Raw genomic sequence first — 16,939 nt, 5'->3', positions numbered from 1 at the left:
TTGATAATGTAAATAGAATAAACTAATTTTAACATAAACTATATACATATTAATTTAAGAGTAATTCAAATTTAATATTATACAAAATTTTAAAAACAATATGATATACAAGGTAACTTTAAAATAACAATTTTATAATTTAAAAAAAAAACAAAAAAAACAAGGTAAATTATCAAAATAATTTGAAATGTATATAAAACTATTTAAATATATCAATGTTAAGTGAATTAAAAAAATGAATTAAACCAAATTGAAAGGAAAGGAAAAAAACAATTGAAATAAAATTAAATTAAAGGAATAATAAATAAATGAAATAATTGAGATTGAGATAATGACCAAAGAGCAATTCGCGCGAATATACAAGGACCAAAACTGGAAATATTCCAAATCTCAAAACACAGCGTTTAGGCGCGGACCAAATTGGATTTATGTCCAAATTATGGAGACAAATTTAAAAAATCAAAGAAAAGCAAATTGGACTCAATTGAATGATCATGTGAAAGTGAGGGATCAACTGCGCAAATGTTCCCTTTAAGCGGAATGCGCGGATCCTCTTGGGTGATTGGATCAGGGCGGATCGGGCATGGCCTATACGGTACTGTTCTGAAGACACTGAAATAGGCTTAAAACGGCACCATTTTTGCCCCTTTATAAAGGCTCAAATCCAAGCCAAACAAATCAATTCAACTGAATCAACCCTAGCCTCCTTCTTTCTCATTTGGCAAACCTTAAATCCTTTACTTCAACCACCGATTTACCTCCATAAACAACAATCGATGCATTCAAGCTTGGAAAGATGGTTTTTCAGCCTTGAGATCCTCTTTTGGCTTCGATTTCAACGAAGCAAAAGGAAATCCATGGCATACTCGCAAGGTAAGACCTTTATTTTTTCTTTTTTTTATATGCAAGAATGAATAGCGAAAGGAATAATCTGAAAGAAATTCAAAAATATAGAGAAACTTGAACTAGAAATCACCTTCTAAAAATTTTAACTACTGTCTTTGTATTCAATATGCGTTCGTAATCCTGTTTACAGTATACAATCGACCTTTTTATAGCTGAACCAAGAGAAAAAGGGAAAAGGGAAAAAATTAATAAAAATAAAAAATGTAAATACTAATTTTCTTTTTCTGTTATTGTTTTGCTGTATTATTTTGTTCTTCTCGCAGGTTCTATGGACGCAGGGGGTGTTGTACGGAGGAAGAAGCCCTGGTGACGTGGAGGTCGTGCGTGGGAAACCACTCGTGGGAGCCCGATCTTTTGGTTGGCTGCACCGCTAGCATGTTCCAGAAACCTCTAGGGTTTCTGATACTTTCATACTGTTGGGCCTCTTTGGGCCGTTTGGGATTGTTTTAGCAGTGGGCTGTTGTAAATTGGGCTAGGGATTAAGATGGGGGTTTTGGGTGTAATGGGATTTTGGGTTAGGGTCTAGGCCAATAAATTTAGGCTTTATTTTGGGTTTCAATTGGGTCTCGGTTAATGTTTTGTATTTCGGACTGTGAACATTTTATTGTTTTTGGGTTTTTTTTTTGTTTTATTTTGGCTCTGGTTCTGGTATAAGCCCGGGCGAAATGGGCCTATTACACCACCAGCTGCTACGTCGATTAATTGCCTAGTTGAGGGATTCAAATCGTTGTAGAAGGTTTGAACTTCTAACCATAGAGGCAACCTATTGTGAAGGCATATTCTCAATTAATCATTGTATCTCTCTCATGCATCATATAAGGTCTCTAAATCAATCTGAAGAAAGAACGAGATATCATTCCTCAACTCGGCTGTCTTAGCCAGTGAGAAGTACTTTAATAGAAATTTCTTAGTCATTTGAGCACATGTAATGATGGAACCTCATGGTAAAAAGTTTAACCACTGTTTTGCTTTGTTCCTCAACAAGAAAGGGAATAACTGTAAGCAAATGGCTTCGTCAGTGGTGCCCTTTATCTTGAAAGTGTTACAAATTTCCAGGAAATTGGCTAGATGAGTATTTGGATCTTCGTCTTGCAAACCATCAAACTGAACAAACTGTTGTACCATCTGAATTGTGTTCGACTTTAGTTCAAAATTATTTGCAGCAATAGTGGGTCTCACAATACTTAATTCAGCCCAGTTAGAGTGGGCTTGGCATAATCGTACATAGTACGGGGAACAGAAACAGTAGCTGCTACAGGAGGTAGTTGAATATTCTGATTATCACCCATCTCCTCAATAATAATGATTTTCTCTTGTTCGTCTACTATGCTTTATCGGTTTTTCCTTACTTCTTTATGGTTTTTGTAAGCAGTACTTTCAATTTCGCTATCAAACAGTAATGGTCCCAACGGGTTTCTTCTTTTCATAAACTAAAAGAACTTGCCAGAAGCAAATAAAATAAAATTTAGAATGTAAAAATTAAACTAAAAAAAATAGAATAAAATAAAAGGCTAAATTAATAACAATAAAGTGTTCCTAATATTTTAGTCCCTGGCAACTGTGCCAAAAACTTGATGTGTGTTTTTCGTGCTAACTAAAATTTAAGACAAAGGCAAGTGCACCTATCGAACAATAGTATAGCTACGGTTAGTAAAGATATCATATCCACAAGGACTAAAAGTATTATTAGTTACCATTTTCTTATTATTTAACCGACAATTTAGAGTGATAGGTTATAAATCTAAAATTACTAAACTAATTTAACTAATAATGCAACAGTGAATGAGTCAAGGAAATAATCGAATAGTAACCAATGAAAGAGACAATACCCAGGAAAGAATCCACCTAGACTTCATCTATTATTATGACTCTGAATTAAACGATATATTCACTTGGTGTCTTGATATGTAGAAATTCCTAAATTATGTTAATATCTCTTTCAAGAGTAAGAACAGCTGACTCTAGGTTGATTAATAGAAATCTCTTTGTAGTTAAAACCCTTATCGTCGCATTAACTAGATCTATGGATTCCCCTATTAGATTTGACTCTAATCTAGTAAATTTATGTCGTCCTATTTCTAGGATTGCATGCAACTCTACTCAATTATGCTAGATCTACTCTTAAACAAGGACTTTTTCTCCACCGAATTAAGCACATAAAACATGAATTAATATCCCAGAAATATTAAAACAAAAAATTATCACACATAATTAAGAACAAGAATCAAATATTTATAATGTAAAACAGAAATCAATTAATAGAATTTGTCATAGGTTTCATCTTGCCTAGGTATCTAGGGAATTAATACATAATTATGAAATAAAACATCTCAAAGTCAGAATAACCACAAGATATAAAGAAACTCATAAAAAATTCAGGAGAAATTAAAAGAAGGTCTTCGATTTTGATGGAAATCTGCTTCCAAGTTGGCTTCGACGGTGTTCTTCGAGTTTTTTCTTTGATCTTTTTTTTATCGCTCTCTCATTTCTTCTTCTAATTGGTATTTATAGACTTTAAAATTCCTAGAAAGCCTAAAAGTTACGTTTTTTAGCGCATTTGGGAAGCAAGGTGCGAAATTGACATGGGTTGGTACAAGGGCATCTGCCTAGCCCATGTGGCTCCTGAAATCTGCTTTTTTTCTCCGATTTTTGATTGTTTTTTGTTCCTTCAGCTCCTAAATGCTCACCTAAGTATAATAACATGAATTCAAAGAATTAAGAGTATCAAATTCACCAATTTTAATTAATAATCATCCAAAAACGTATTAACAATGGGATTAAAATATGTTAGTTTTATCATTTATCAGTAGGGAAGAGGAGGATAGAATTGGAGTAGGGGGAGGGATGGTGGGGGAGAGGGAAATAATCAGAGTAGGAGGAGGGATGGTGGGGAAGAGGGGGAGGGGAGAGGGAATCAGAGTGGGGGGAGGGATGGTGGGGAAGAGGGTGAGGGATGGGAGAGCAATGATAGGGGGATGGAAAATGGCAACTCTGTTAAGTCTGTAATGGAAAATGGTAGCTTCGGTACTTCTGTAACAATAAATGGTTAGTGGTGATTGTTTTGTTATTTTTCAGAAATTAAGTGACTGGATTGAAACCTGAGTGATTTTTTTGTCAACCACCCCAAAGTTGAGTGACTGTTAGTGTAATTTACCCTAAAAAAATATAGAAATTATATTTTCAATATATATAACTTAACTTTAATATTTTTAGAACTCATTTTTTCTTTGAAAACGACCATTAAAATTGTCAAAAATTTAAAATCATATTTTTAATTAACTTGAGCTTTTTCAACAACTTCCAAACAATAAAACAAACTTGTTCAAGTAATCAAATGACCTAATTAACAAGAAAATTGTGAAAAACAAATCTTGAATGTATACATTTCCTTGAAATTGGACTTAAAATGAACAATTATGCTAAAATATCATTTCAAAGCTCTGTAGTGAAGTTTTGTAACCCATTTAAAGTGTGTCTAAATGGTTTCCATGCCTATAAATCATTAAAATCAAAAGTTGACCATTTAAGCTCAAAGAATCCTATAAACTTGCATTCAAAACATTAAAACTCAAATTATTACACGTTCGCCAAATTTATTTATCTAAACAAACTCAAAGAAAGTTCTCAAAATGTTCAAACCATTTTATCAAAAGTCACTTGCTCAAATATATTAAGCTTTGTATGCTCCTTCTAGGATGTGTAAAAATTCAATATGCTCAAATGTCCATACATCCTATTCACATATTTAAGCATGATAATATTGAAATCAACCAAACAATCCACAAACCATGCTTGAAAATCCTAAGAATATCTCTAAACATGATCATATTCTTAGGATGTTCAAGCATGATTTGTGGATTGTTTGATTGATTTCAATATGATCATGCTTGAAGATTGATAAACCGTAATTTATACATATTTTTATCCCATGCTTAGCACATTTATGGATGGTTTCTCCTTAGAATTAGTGAATTCAATGCTCCTAATCCTTTAATTTTATGTTTTATACTTAGGTGAGCATAGGAGAGTAAAAAGAGCGAGAAATTAGCCGAAAATAAAAAAAATAGACCCACGTGGGAAATCAACACGGCCTGGACTTTCTCACATGGGCGTGTTCCTTTGGTAGGATTGAAGCACGACTTACACGGGTATACCACACGTCCGTGCCTGTTCAACAGCCTTGACACGGGCTGGAGTAATCGCACACGGATGTGTCCCTGCCGAGCCCAAGTATAACTCTATTCGAAAAAGGCCAATTTTGGGGACTCTTAGGCATTCTAAAGCCTATTTAAACACCTGAGAAGGCACTTAAGAGGGGGACGCAGAGTAGGAAGCAAGGAATTATTCAAGGAAAGCTGATTGATCCACTTCAAAAGCCGGATTCATCATCAAGACTGAAGATCTCCCTTGAAGTTCTTTTAGGAGTTTTGAGTTTTCTTATGTTTTGGTATCTTTAGGCTTTTAATATGTTTTCCTTCATAAGTATAAACTAAAACCCCTAAATACCTAAGGGGAATGAAACCTAAGACGGATCTTGTTATTATTATCTGAATTGTATGATAAATATTTGATTTGTTCTTAATTATGTGTTCTTAATTCTTGTTTTAATATTCCAGGATATTGATTCAAGTTAACGGTCTTATTCAGAGGAGGAATAGACCTTATCTAAGAGTAAATTTGTCGTAATTAAGTGGATTTGATTGCGCGCCTAGAGATAGGGTAACAAGATTTTGTCGGATTAGGGTGAAACCTAAAAAGGGAATCCATAGATCGAGTTAATGCAGTTCTAGGGTGTTAATTAGAAAGAGATTTCAATTATTCAACTTAGGTTTAGACATTATTAGTCTCAAGAGAGATAATAATATAACTTAGGGTGTAACACCCCTAACCCGTATTCAACTCCAGACAGGGCTCGAGGCATTACCGGGACTTTACACTTTCGGTACACGAACTCAGGTCACAAAATTTCATTTAAATTTAAAACCTTTCAATCATGAACATCTCGTCCCTTATATAGGCCTTCGAAACCTATAACATATCGGAAGGGACAAATTTGGGCTTGTTCGATTTACCTTGGGCTACTCAGAAAATTTTCCTTAACATAAAGGGACATACGCCCGTGTAGGTGGGCCGTGTGGACTCACACGCCCATGGGCTCACCCCGTGTCCAAAACTTGAGCATTCTGTTAAATTAACATGGCCAAGACACACGCCTGTGTGCCCTACCCCTGCACTAATTTAGCTTAAATATTTAGGTGCAGGGGACACACGGTCATACCACACGCCCATGGGGATGGACCTTGTGTCTCACAGGGCTTAGACACTTGCCCGTGTGTCTAACCATGTGGACCTTAATAGGCTATTTTCCAATCCTTTAGTCACCCCTTTCTACCTCTTATGCTTAGAAATTTCCAAGTTTGAGAGAAAACACAATTTTACACTTGTAAATAATCTTAATAGTTCCCATGCTGCATTAATCCATCCGAAATTGGCTTGTTCAAGAGACTCATTGCCAATTTATAGCAACCCATCATTTGTAAATAAAACCATGCATAAAAATCGTAGGTCATAGCCTACTTAAATTAAACCAATTTTCATGGCTATATACAAAGAGATAAATATATTTCTACATGCCTTCATTTGGCAAATCAAATGACACATATAACAAAATACTCAAAAATACTATACATGCCATTGAACAAAAAGAACAAAGTCTTGATACCAAAGCTTATTTAGTTGATAGTGTGTTGACTCTCCAGTTGCCCTCCAATCTTTTCCAGTCCTCGAGCTCTGAGAAATAGGGAAAAAGAGAGGGGTAAGCATTTACATACTTGGTAAGCTCGAATAACTGGAAAGTAAACTTACCGAGTAATTAGCATACATCTATGCTTAATTCATGAAATCATCCATTATGAAATGATTTCCTATCACATGCACTCAATCAATGAGTTAGTTACATTTTAATATATCATGTAATTTAACTAGATGAGCTCATCATTTAATATTTCATTCACATATATTTATATATATATCCAATGTTAATCTTGTTGAGTTTCTAGGAAATCTCGATGGAATACCCATTATCCATCAATTCATACGAATGATCATTCCATATATGCACCCCCGCGAACCTCACATCTCATGGTAGGATTACCAGTCCAGGCTAAATCCCCCATATCATAAACTCATAAGGTGATGTCGGGATTACCAGTCCAGGCCAAATCCCTTATAGAGACAAACACCCTTAATGAGATCGGATCTGAATTACCAGTCCAGGCTAAATTTAGACCTTAATAGGATTACCCGTCCGGGCTAAATCTTCAATGCACATATATTCTTCGGGAGGCTTGATCATTTAAGGAACACCCGTCCAAGCTAGATTCCTGTTTACTTGAGATCACGGATTACCCGTCCGGGCTAAATCTTTACTGCAACACATGCAGGATCTCATTTCACATGTAAAACATGGTTTATCCGTCAAATTCCCTTTTTAACCTCAACCGAGACGATTATCAACAATTCATTATCAAAGATGCATTTCATACATTTTCATACCATCAATAACTACAAATATTATGTATTCATAAATCATGAAATTATACATGTTAGGGGTTTACTTTAAGTTATCCGATAGGTACACTTGCCTTAATCGTGATAATAAGTTAGTCTCAAGAACGATTCATTTATAAATTTTTAAAACCTATCACGAATATCACGCATCAAGTTTTTGGCACCGTTGCTAGGGAACTAGGATATTAGGAGCACTCAATTTTTATTACTTTAGCCATTTTACTTTTATTGCAATTTAAATTTTATTTTCTTTTCTAATTTTTCATTTATTTTCTTCTGACAGGTTTTTCTAGTTTATGACCAGAAGAAACCCGTTAGGACCACTACTTTTTGAAGGTGAGATCGACCGCATAGTTCGCAAAAACCGAAGAGAAAGAAGGCGAAGCCTAAGATACATAGAGGACGAGCAAGGGGATGACACTTCAACAACAACCGAGGAGATGGATAAAAACCAAGAAAATCCTCTACCTCCTGCGATTGCTGCTGAACTAGTAAATCAGAATCCTACTCCACGTACTATGTATGATTATGCTAAAACTAATTTAACAGGAATTGAATCGAGCATAGTTAGGCCTACTGTTGCTGCAAATAATTTTGAACTGAAACCTAACACCATTCAAATGATCCAATAGTTTGTTCAGTTTGATGGTTTGCAGGACGAGGATTCCAACGCTCACTTGGAAAATTTCTTAGAGTTTTATGACACTTTTAAAATTAATGGTGTTTCTGATGACGCCATTCGCCTTCGGTTGTTTCCCTTTTCGCAGAGGAATAAGGCTAAACAGTGGTTGAACTCATTGCCACGAGGATCAATCACTACTTGGGAACAGATGACTGAAAATTTTTATTAAAATATTTTTCGCCGACCAAAACAGCCAAATTACGTAATGATATCTCTTCTTTTATGCAGATGGAGTTAGAAACACTCTACGATACATGGGAGAGATACAAGGACCTTTTGCAAAGATGCCGTCACCATAGGTTACCACTTTGGCTACAGGTCTAAACATTTCACAATGGCCTGAACCCTTCGACTCGGCAGATGATTGACGCAGCCGCTGGTGGAACTATCAATAATAAGACACCTGAGGCGGCTTACGAATTTATTGAGGAGATGTCACTGAATAACTATTAGTGGCAAGTTATGAGGACAAAGCCGACGAAAGCAGTCGGTGTTTTCAACCTCGATGCGGTTACTATGCTATCCAACCAAGTAGAACTCTTAAATAAAAAGATTAACGGTTTGTGTGGTTCTACTCAGGTACATCCAGTGATGAGGTACGATTCAAATGAAGGAGGAGCATGCATAGAATATCAACCCTTCAACCCTAGCATCGAGGAGGAACAAGTCCAATATATGGGTAACAATAACTCTAGACCCCAAAATAACCCGTATAGTAACATTTATAATATAGGTTGGAGAACCATCCCAATTTCTCGTGGGGCGGTCAAGGAAATCAAAGGCCACAACATCCTCTAGGTTTTCAACAACCACCTTACCAGTAGGAAAAGAAGTTGAACCTTGAGGAGATATTGAAAAAATTCATCTCGGTGTCAAAAACTCATTTTTAGAATACCAAGATAGCCCTTAAGAATTAACAAGCGTCAATCTAAGGGCTCAAAACTCAGATAGGCCAACTCGCTAAACTGATTTCTGAATGACCACAAGGTAGTCTGCCGAGTAACACTGAATCTAACCCAAGGGAGCAAATCAATGCAATTACCATTCAAGATGCGGAAGGGTTAGTTGCACCTGAACTAGAACCGAGGCAAGAAACTTGGGTAAATAAAGGTAAGGGTGAGGTGGACCACAATGACCAAAAACTGGTAAGTAAAGAATACAAACATCATTTTTCCATACCCAAACGCGACAAGGAAAGACCGCACAGAAGAATAATTCGGTAAATTCCTTAAATTATTAAAAAAATTACATATTAACTTACAGTTTATTGAAGCTCTTTCGCAGATGCCAAACACAGTCAAATTCTTAAATGAGCTTTTAACAAATAAACGAAAGTTGGATAAGGCATCGCATGTAGAGTTGAATGCAGTTTGCTCAGCCATTCTACAGAATAAGCTACCCAACAAATTGAAAGATTCAGGGATTTTTACGATTCATTGTTTAATTGGTAGTTTAGATGTTCATAATGCATTGGCTGACTTAAGGGCAAGTATTAATGTTATTCCCTATAAAATGTTTAAACTGCTAGGTCTTAGGAAACCTAAACAAACTAGGATGAGCATTCAATTGGCTGATAAAACCATTAGATTTCCTAGGGGTATCATTGAAGATGTTCTTGTTAAGATCGATAAATTTATATACCCAGTAGACTTTGTTGTTCTAGACATGGAAGAGGATAGTAACGCACCTTTAATTTTAGGATGACCCTTTTTAGCGACTGCTAAAACCATTATTGATGTTGGTACAGGTGAACTCACTTCGTGTGGGAGACGAAACAATCACCCTTCAAGCTCGTAATTCGAGTAACACATCAAAAATTGAAGATGGTTGTATAAATCATTCTACTAGTACTGATCATGTGGTGAAACCTTCTGTGCAGGAAATAGTTACAAAGAACACATATGAGCCGTGTTTAAACAACAACAAAGGACCTATCTATGAAGAACGAAGGCTACAAATCGATGATCTAGATGAATGGCGGACACAGAAACTAAAAACACCTAATAAACCAAAACCGAGCCAGGACAAGCTCAATACCTCACCAAATCAACCTAAGGTTGGAGACAAAGTACTACTAGATGCAACAGATCCTCCATTACCACTCCTGAACCTAATGAATAAATTCCTCTTACGGTATCAATATTTTCCCATATGGCACAGTAGAGGTAAGCCATCCATCACAAGGTACTTTTAAGGTAAATGGACATCGTCTCAAAATGCATAATGGGAGGCCCCCCGAGCACTAACGATGTTAACTTCTTTAAATTTTAGTCTCTAACATTTAATTCACAAACCGAGTCACTGAACACATGATTTCTAGAACCACACGACCAGGAGCATGGGAGTGCCGTAGGCCGTGCACATACCACGGGATGCAACACGGCCGTGCGATACGGCCATGTAAAAACAGAGCAAAAACGTTTCCCCAATACGGGATCCGATAAAGTTGCCACAGCCGTGCGACGTAGCCGTGGGCAATCCTGCCAAAGTAAAACGGGTAATCGACACGACTGTGCCCACCGACCGTGGTCGAGCCTATCAAAATAACACGGGCGTGGGAGAAGAAAATGAAGATCGACACGGCCATGCAACATGGCCGTGTATACCAATGCGCCTAATTTCGGAAACTACGAAACACACGGGCTGAGATAAGAGCACACGGGCGTGCCCCTTTGGCAGAATTGAAACACGAGTTACACGGGTATACTACACACCCGTGCCTGTTCAACAGTCTTGACCACGGGCTGGAGTAATCGCACATGGGCGTGTCCTTGCCGAGCCCAAGTATAACTCTATTCGAAAAAGGCCAATTTTGGGGGATCTTAGGCATTCTAAAGCCTATTTAAACACCTGAGAAGGCACTTAAGAGGGGGACGCAGAGTAGGAAGCAAGGAATTACTCAAGGAAAGCCGATTGATCCATCTCAGAAGCCGGATTATCATCAAGACTGGAGATCTCCCTTCAAGTTCCTTCAGGAGTTTTGGGTTTTCTTATGTTTTGTATCTTTAGGCTTTTAATATGTTTTCCTTCATAAGTATAAACTAAAACCCCTAAATACCTAAGGGGAATGAAACCTAAGACGGATCTTGTTATTATTATCTGAATTGTATGATAAATATTTGATTTGTTCTTAAGTATGTGTTCTTAATTCTTGTTTTAATATTCCAGGATATTGATTCAAGTTAACGCTCTTATTCAGAGGAGGAATAGACCTTGTCTAAGAGTAAATTTGTCGTAATTAAGTGGATTTGATTGCGCGCCTAGAGATAGGGTGACAAGATTTTGCCAGATTAGGGTGAAACCTAATAAGGGAATCTATAGATCGAGTTAATACAGTTCTAGGGTGTTAATTAGAAAGAGATTTCAATTATTCAACCTAGGGTTAAACGTTATTAGTCTCGAGAGAGATAATAATATAACTTAGGGATTTCTACGGATCAAGTCAAATGAATAAATCGCCTGATTCAGAGTCAAATAACAAGTGAAGTCTAGGTGGATTTTTCCTTAGGTATTGTCTTAATCAGTCGAATTTTCTAAAAAGTATTTTTCCAAATTTTCTTTCTATGCATTCTTAGTTTAGTAATTAGTTTAGATAACCAAACCTCTTGATTTTTAGGCTAGATAATAAAAAAGAAGTAAATACTAGTACTCATGGTTCCTTTGGGTTCGACAATTCGGTCTTGCTAAACTATACTACTGTTCGATAGGTACACTTGCCTTAATCGTGATAATAAGTTAGTCTCAAGAACGATTCATTTATAAATTTTTAAAACCTATCACGAATATCATGCATCAAATATGTGAATAGGATGTATGCATATTTGAGCATATTGAATTTTTACCCCAATTACCTCCTTCCACTATAACACCCCTCACTCGTATTCATGATTAGAATAGGGTTACGAGGTATTACCGATAAATCACATAACTTAACATACTCAAATGCCATTCAATCATATTCACATTGTCCCATATAAGGGTCTAAAATGTCTTAAACATACTTTAAGAGTTGTTCGGGACTAAATCGATATCATACGAGACTTATGAAAAACTTAGAAATTTTTTCATCTATACAAGGGTCACACGCCCATGTGAACAGGCTGTGTGCCTCACACGGCTAGTAGATATGCCCGTGTCACAGGCCGTGTGGAAACAGGGCATACATACTGAATTGGGTCACACGGCCTGTAACGTCCCCACGCCCGAGACCATCGCCGGAGTCGAGTATGAGGTGTTACTAAGCTTAGTTTAACATTTTTAGAACTTTGGATTATTGTTTCTACATTCACAGCTTTTAAGCTACTTGCGTCACAGTCACAAGAAAAATCATATCTTGAGTTACAAAACTAGAAATCAAGATCCGTAAATTTTTCCTGAATTTAGACTCATATACCTATCTACTAAATTTTTTCTAGAATTTTTTGTTTGGCCAATTAGTACAGTTTATTAGTTAAAGTTACCCCTGTTTCAGGACTCGACTGGTCTGACCTCTGTTTACTACGAACAACATTTCTCTCTGTAAAAAATTCATATGACTATGAGATTTGTTTCTACTAAAACTAGACTCAATAAGGATTCTGAGGATATAAAATATACCACCTAATTATATCTTTATAATTTATAATTAAATTCTAAAGTTGGAACAGGGGATTCAAAAACTGCTATGACCCTGTTTCACTAAAATTCAAATATCTTCTAACATATAATTCCTTTACCTATTTCATTTGTTTCATGTGAAACTAGACATAATAATATTCAATTTGATATGTATTCCATCACCAAATTCAATTGCTATGATTTTTAATAAATTTTCAAACTCGCGTCAGTGTTGCTGTAGTATTCTGTTTATGGCAAATTTCATCCTTTTTATGAGTTTTTATGCACTAAGTATCTTAATAGTTTTCCTTAACATCAAACATAATCTACACTAACCATTTTCATAATTTATCATTATCAAGCATTTCCTCAACCATTCCACAACCATACCATAAGATCATTTACACAAATTAGGTATATTGCTATACATGCCATACTTAAATTTACAAGCCATTTACCAAAAGTCTTCCGGATAGTGTGACTGAGCCTTCGACCCATCCTGACTCCTGAGCTGGCTTGTCCAAAACTACAATGAGTAAGAAGGAGGGAGTAAGCATAAATGCTTAGTAAGTTCATATGCAAATAATAAGTAACATAACAAACAGTTATACCAATCAACATTAGCATACATCACTAAAACACATATCACATTTCTGATCATTTTTCATCATCTTATTACCTTATAGTGGTTGTATCAATACTCAACCCGAGGGTTAAATACATACCTGTCCAAAATATCCATTTCACATCACTCACCAATACTTCTCTTTACATCTCGAATATTCCTCCATTGAGTAGAACTTTACCCGTTGAACACATCGGAATATAATTCGGATACATGGATAATTTGCATATAAGTGCCACATATTCAATCAAGCAATCATGTAACCCGCCCATAAGCGAACTCAGACTCAACTCAACGAGCTCGGGCGTTCGCATCCATAAGTGAACTCGGACTCAACTCAACGAGTTCGGATGCCTAGTTACATCTCACGAACTCGGACTCAACTCAACGAGTTCGGACATTCGCATCCATAAGTGAACTCGGACTCAACTCAACGAGTTCGGATGCTCAATCATCCTAGTGACATGTCACTTGTATCCTAATCTATTCCTAAGGTTCAAACGGGCTTTTTCCTCGAACACTTATCATTGCCGTCTTCCGTAGAATGCCGAAATCAATACTCGGTAACAATTATATTTAACAAGTAGTTCACATAATTTACATATTATTTGAAATTAACCACAAAGCATACATTTCATAATAAAATTTAGCATAACATATAATTAACATCAATAACTTAAAAATAACCATTATGCTACATTATTTACACATGAACTTACCTTGGTACCAAAATACAAAGATTTTGCAATTTAGTCCACAATCTTTTATTTTCCTCGATTGAGGTCGATTCCACGTCTTTCTTGATCTAAAATAACACATTTAGCTTATTTAATACTCACATTATCAAATTAATCCTTAACTCAAATTTTGGCAAAATTACAATTTTACCCCTAAACTTTTGCATATTTACATTTTTGCCCCTAGGCTCGGGATTAAACTTTATTCCTTATTCTTATGTTTTACAACATGCTGATCACTTTTCTCTTCTATGGCAACATCAAATTCTCACTCTAACATGTACTTATGACTATTAGGTATTTTTACCGATTAAGCCCTTTTACTCGTTTTCACTCAAAACCGAGTAGCACAAGTTGTCTAACATAATTTAAAACCCCATATTCTATCATAAAACATCAAAATACACAAATTTCACCTATGGGTATTTTTCCAAATATGAACCCTAAGTTGAATTATTGTTAGCATAAGCTTAATCGAGCTACCGGGATCTCAAAAACGTAAAAATCAATAAAAACGGGGCTTGGAATCACTTACTATGGAGCTTGGAAGCTTGAAACAAACCCTAGCTATGGAGAACCCTTGAAATTTTGGCCTAATGAAGAAGATGGACAAAAATTGGCTTTTAATTTTGTTTTTAATTCATTTTAATAACTAAATGACCAAAATACCCTTACTACTAAACTTTCCAAAAATTCCTTCCATGTCCTAATTTTGTCCATGAACTTAAAATTGGTCAAATTGCTATTTAAGACCTCCTCATTAATATTCCAAAACAATTTCATACTAAAAACTTCTAGAATGCAAGTTTTTCAACTTATTCGATTTAGTCCCTACTTTCAATTTAAGCACTTTAGGCATAGAATTTCATCACGAAATTTTCACACAATCATGAAATCATATCATAAACCTCAAAATAATTATAAAATAATTATTTCTATCTCGGATTTGTGGTCACGAAACCACTATTCCGATTAGGCCCTAATTCAGGATATTACAACTCTCCCCCCTTTAAGGATTTTCGTCCTCGAAAATCTTACCTGTAAACAGATGTGGGTATTGATTTCTCATAGTTTCTTCGGATTCCCATGTAGCTTTTTCTACTCCATGCCTTTGCCACAACACCTTCACAAGTGCAACATTTTTATTCCTTAGTTGTTTGACCTCTCGAGCTAAAATCTTAATTGGTTCTTCTTCGTAGGTCATATGTGGTTGTAGTTCAATTTCTGTCGGTGAAACTACATGTGAAGGATCTGAACAATACCGACGTAACATAGATACGTAGAACACATCATGAATCTTCTCTAGTTCAGGTGGTAATGCTAGCCGATATGCTACCGGTCCAACTTTTTCAATTACTTCATACGGCCCAATAAAACGCGGACTTAATTTTCCCTTCCGTCCAATGTAAGGACTTTCTTCCACGGAGACACCTTTAAAAATACTTTATCACCAACTTGAAATTCAATGTCCTTTCGTTTTAAATCTGCATAAGATTTCTGTCTATTTGAAGCAGCTTTCAAACAATCTCGAATTACCTTCACTTTTTCTTCAGTTTCTTTTATTAGATCAACTCCATAAATCTGATTTTCCTTGAGTTCAGTCCAATACAAAGGCGTTCGACACTTACGACCATACAATGCTTCATAAGGTGTCATTTCCAAGCTCGTCTGATAACTATTATTGTAAGCAAATTCCACCAACGGTAAGTATCTTTCCCAACTTCCTTGAAATTCCAATACACAACATCTAAGCATATCTTCAAGAATCTGAATTATTCTTTCTGATTGTCCATCAGTTTGTGGATGAAAAGCAGTACTGAAATTTAACTTCGTACCTAACGCGTCTTGCAACTTTTGCCAAAACCGCGAGGTAAACCTTGGATCTCTATCTGAAATAATCGATAATGGTATTCCGTGTAATCTAACAATTTCTCTAATATACAGTTCAGCCAACTTGTTAAGAGAATAATCCGTACGTACAGGGATAAAATGAGCCGACTTAGTTAATCTGTCAACTATTGCCCAGATGGCATCTTTCTTTCTTGGAGTCAATGGCAATCCTGAAACAAAATCCATAGTAATCCGATCCCATTTCCATTCAGGAACCATAATAGGCTGAAGTAATCCCGAAGGTACTTGGTGTTCAGTTTTCACCTATTGACAAATTAAGCATTTGGACACAAACTCTGATATATCTCTTTTCATTCCATTCCACCAATACATTTTCTTCAAGTCCTTATACATTTTCGTACTACCCGGATGAATCGAGAAATAACCACTATGTGTTTCCTGTAGGATCTTTTGAATCAATTCCTCATTCTTCAGTACACAAATCCGATCTTTAAATATTAAGCACCCATCAGCACCAATTCTGAAATCTGATCCCGTATCAGCTTCACACTGTTTTCTTTTGGCTAGCAAATCTTGATCATTTTTTTGAGTTTCAGAAATCTCTTGTAAAAACATCGGTCTTACTCTTAACTCTGCTAGAATCGAACCATCATCTGACACTTTCAACTGAGTGTTCATAACTCTCAAAGCAAACAACAACTTTCTGCTCAAAGCATCAGCAACCACATTCGCTTTTCCCGGATGATAATCGATAACAATCTCGTAATCTTTCAATAACTCCAACCATCTTCGCTGTCTCAAATTCAAGTCTTTTTGTGACATCAAGTACTTAAGACTTTTGTGGTCGGTATATACCCGACATTTTTCACCATACAAATAATGTCGCCAAATTTTCAAAGCAAACACCACCGCAGCCAATTCCAAATCATGAGTAGGATAATTCCTCTCATGAGGTTTTAACTGCCTCGAAGC

The 16,939-nt window shown here is 36.0% G+C and overlaps 2 non-coding genes across 2 annotated transcripts; one reads left to right on the top strand and one right to left on the bottom strand.

The window, feature by feature from the left end:
* Positions 1 to 1,666: 1,666 nt before the first annotated feature.
* Positions 1,667 to 1,773, top strand: LOC121205798 (small nucleolar RNA R71). Its single transcript, XR_005900872.1, has one exon. It is a non-coding gene; the product is annotated as a small nucleolar RNA R71 (small nucleolar RNA).
* Positions 1,774 to 8,353: 6,580 nt separating this feature from the next.
* On the bottom strand, positions 8,354 to 8,460 carry LOC121205361 (small nucleolar RNA R71). The gene has a single exon (XR_005900442.1). It is a non-coding gene; the product is annotated as a small nucleolar RNA R71 (small nucleolar RNA).
* Between the last annotated feature and the right edge of the window lie 8,479 nt (positions 8,461 to 16,939).

Source organism: Gossypium hirsutum, chromosome A08 (genome assembly GCF_007990345.1).
Source record: "Gossypium hirsutum isolate 1008001.06 chromosome A08, Gossypium_hirsutum_v2.1, whole genome shotgun sequence".
NCBI classification, from domain to species: domain Eukaryota; kingdom Viridiplantae; phylum Streptophyta; class Magnoliopsida; order Malvales; family Malvaceae; genus Gossypium; species Gossypium hirsutum.
This window is presented reverse-complemented; position numbering and strand designations above follow the sequence as displayed.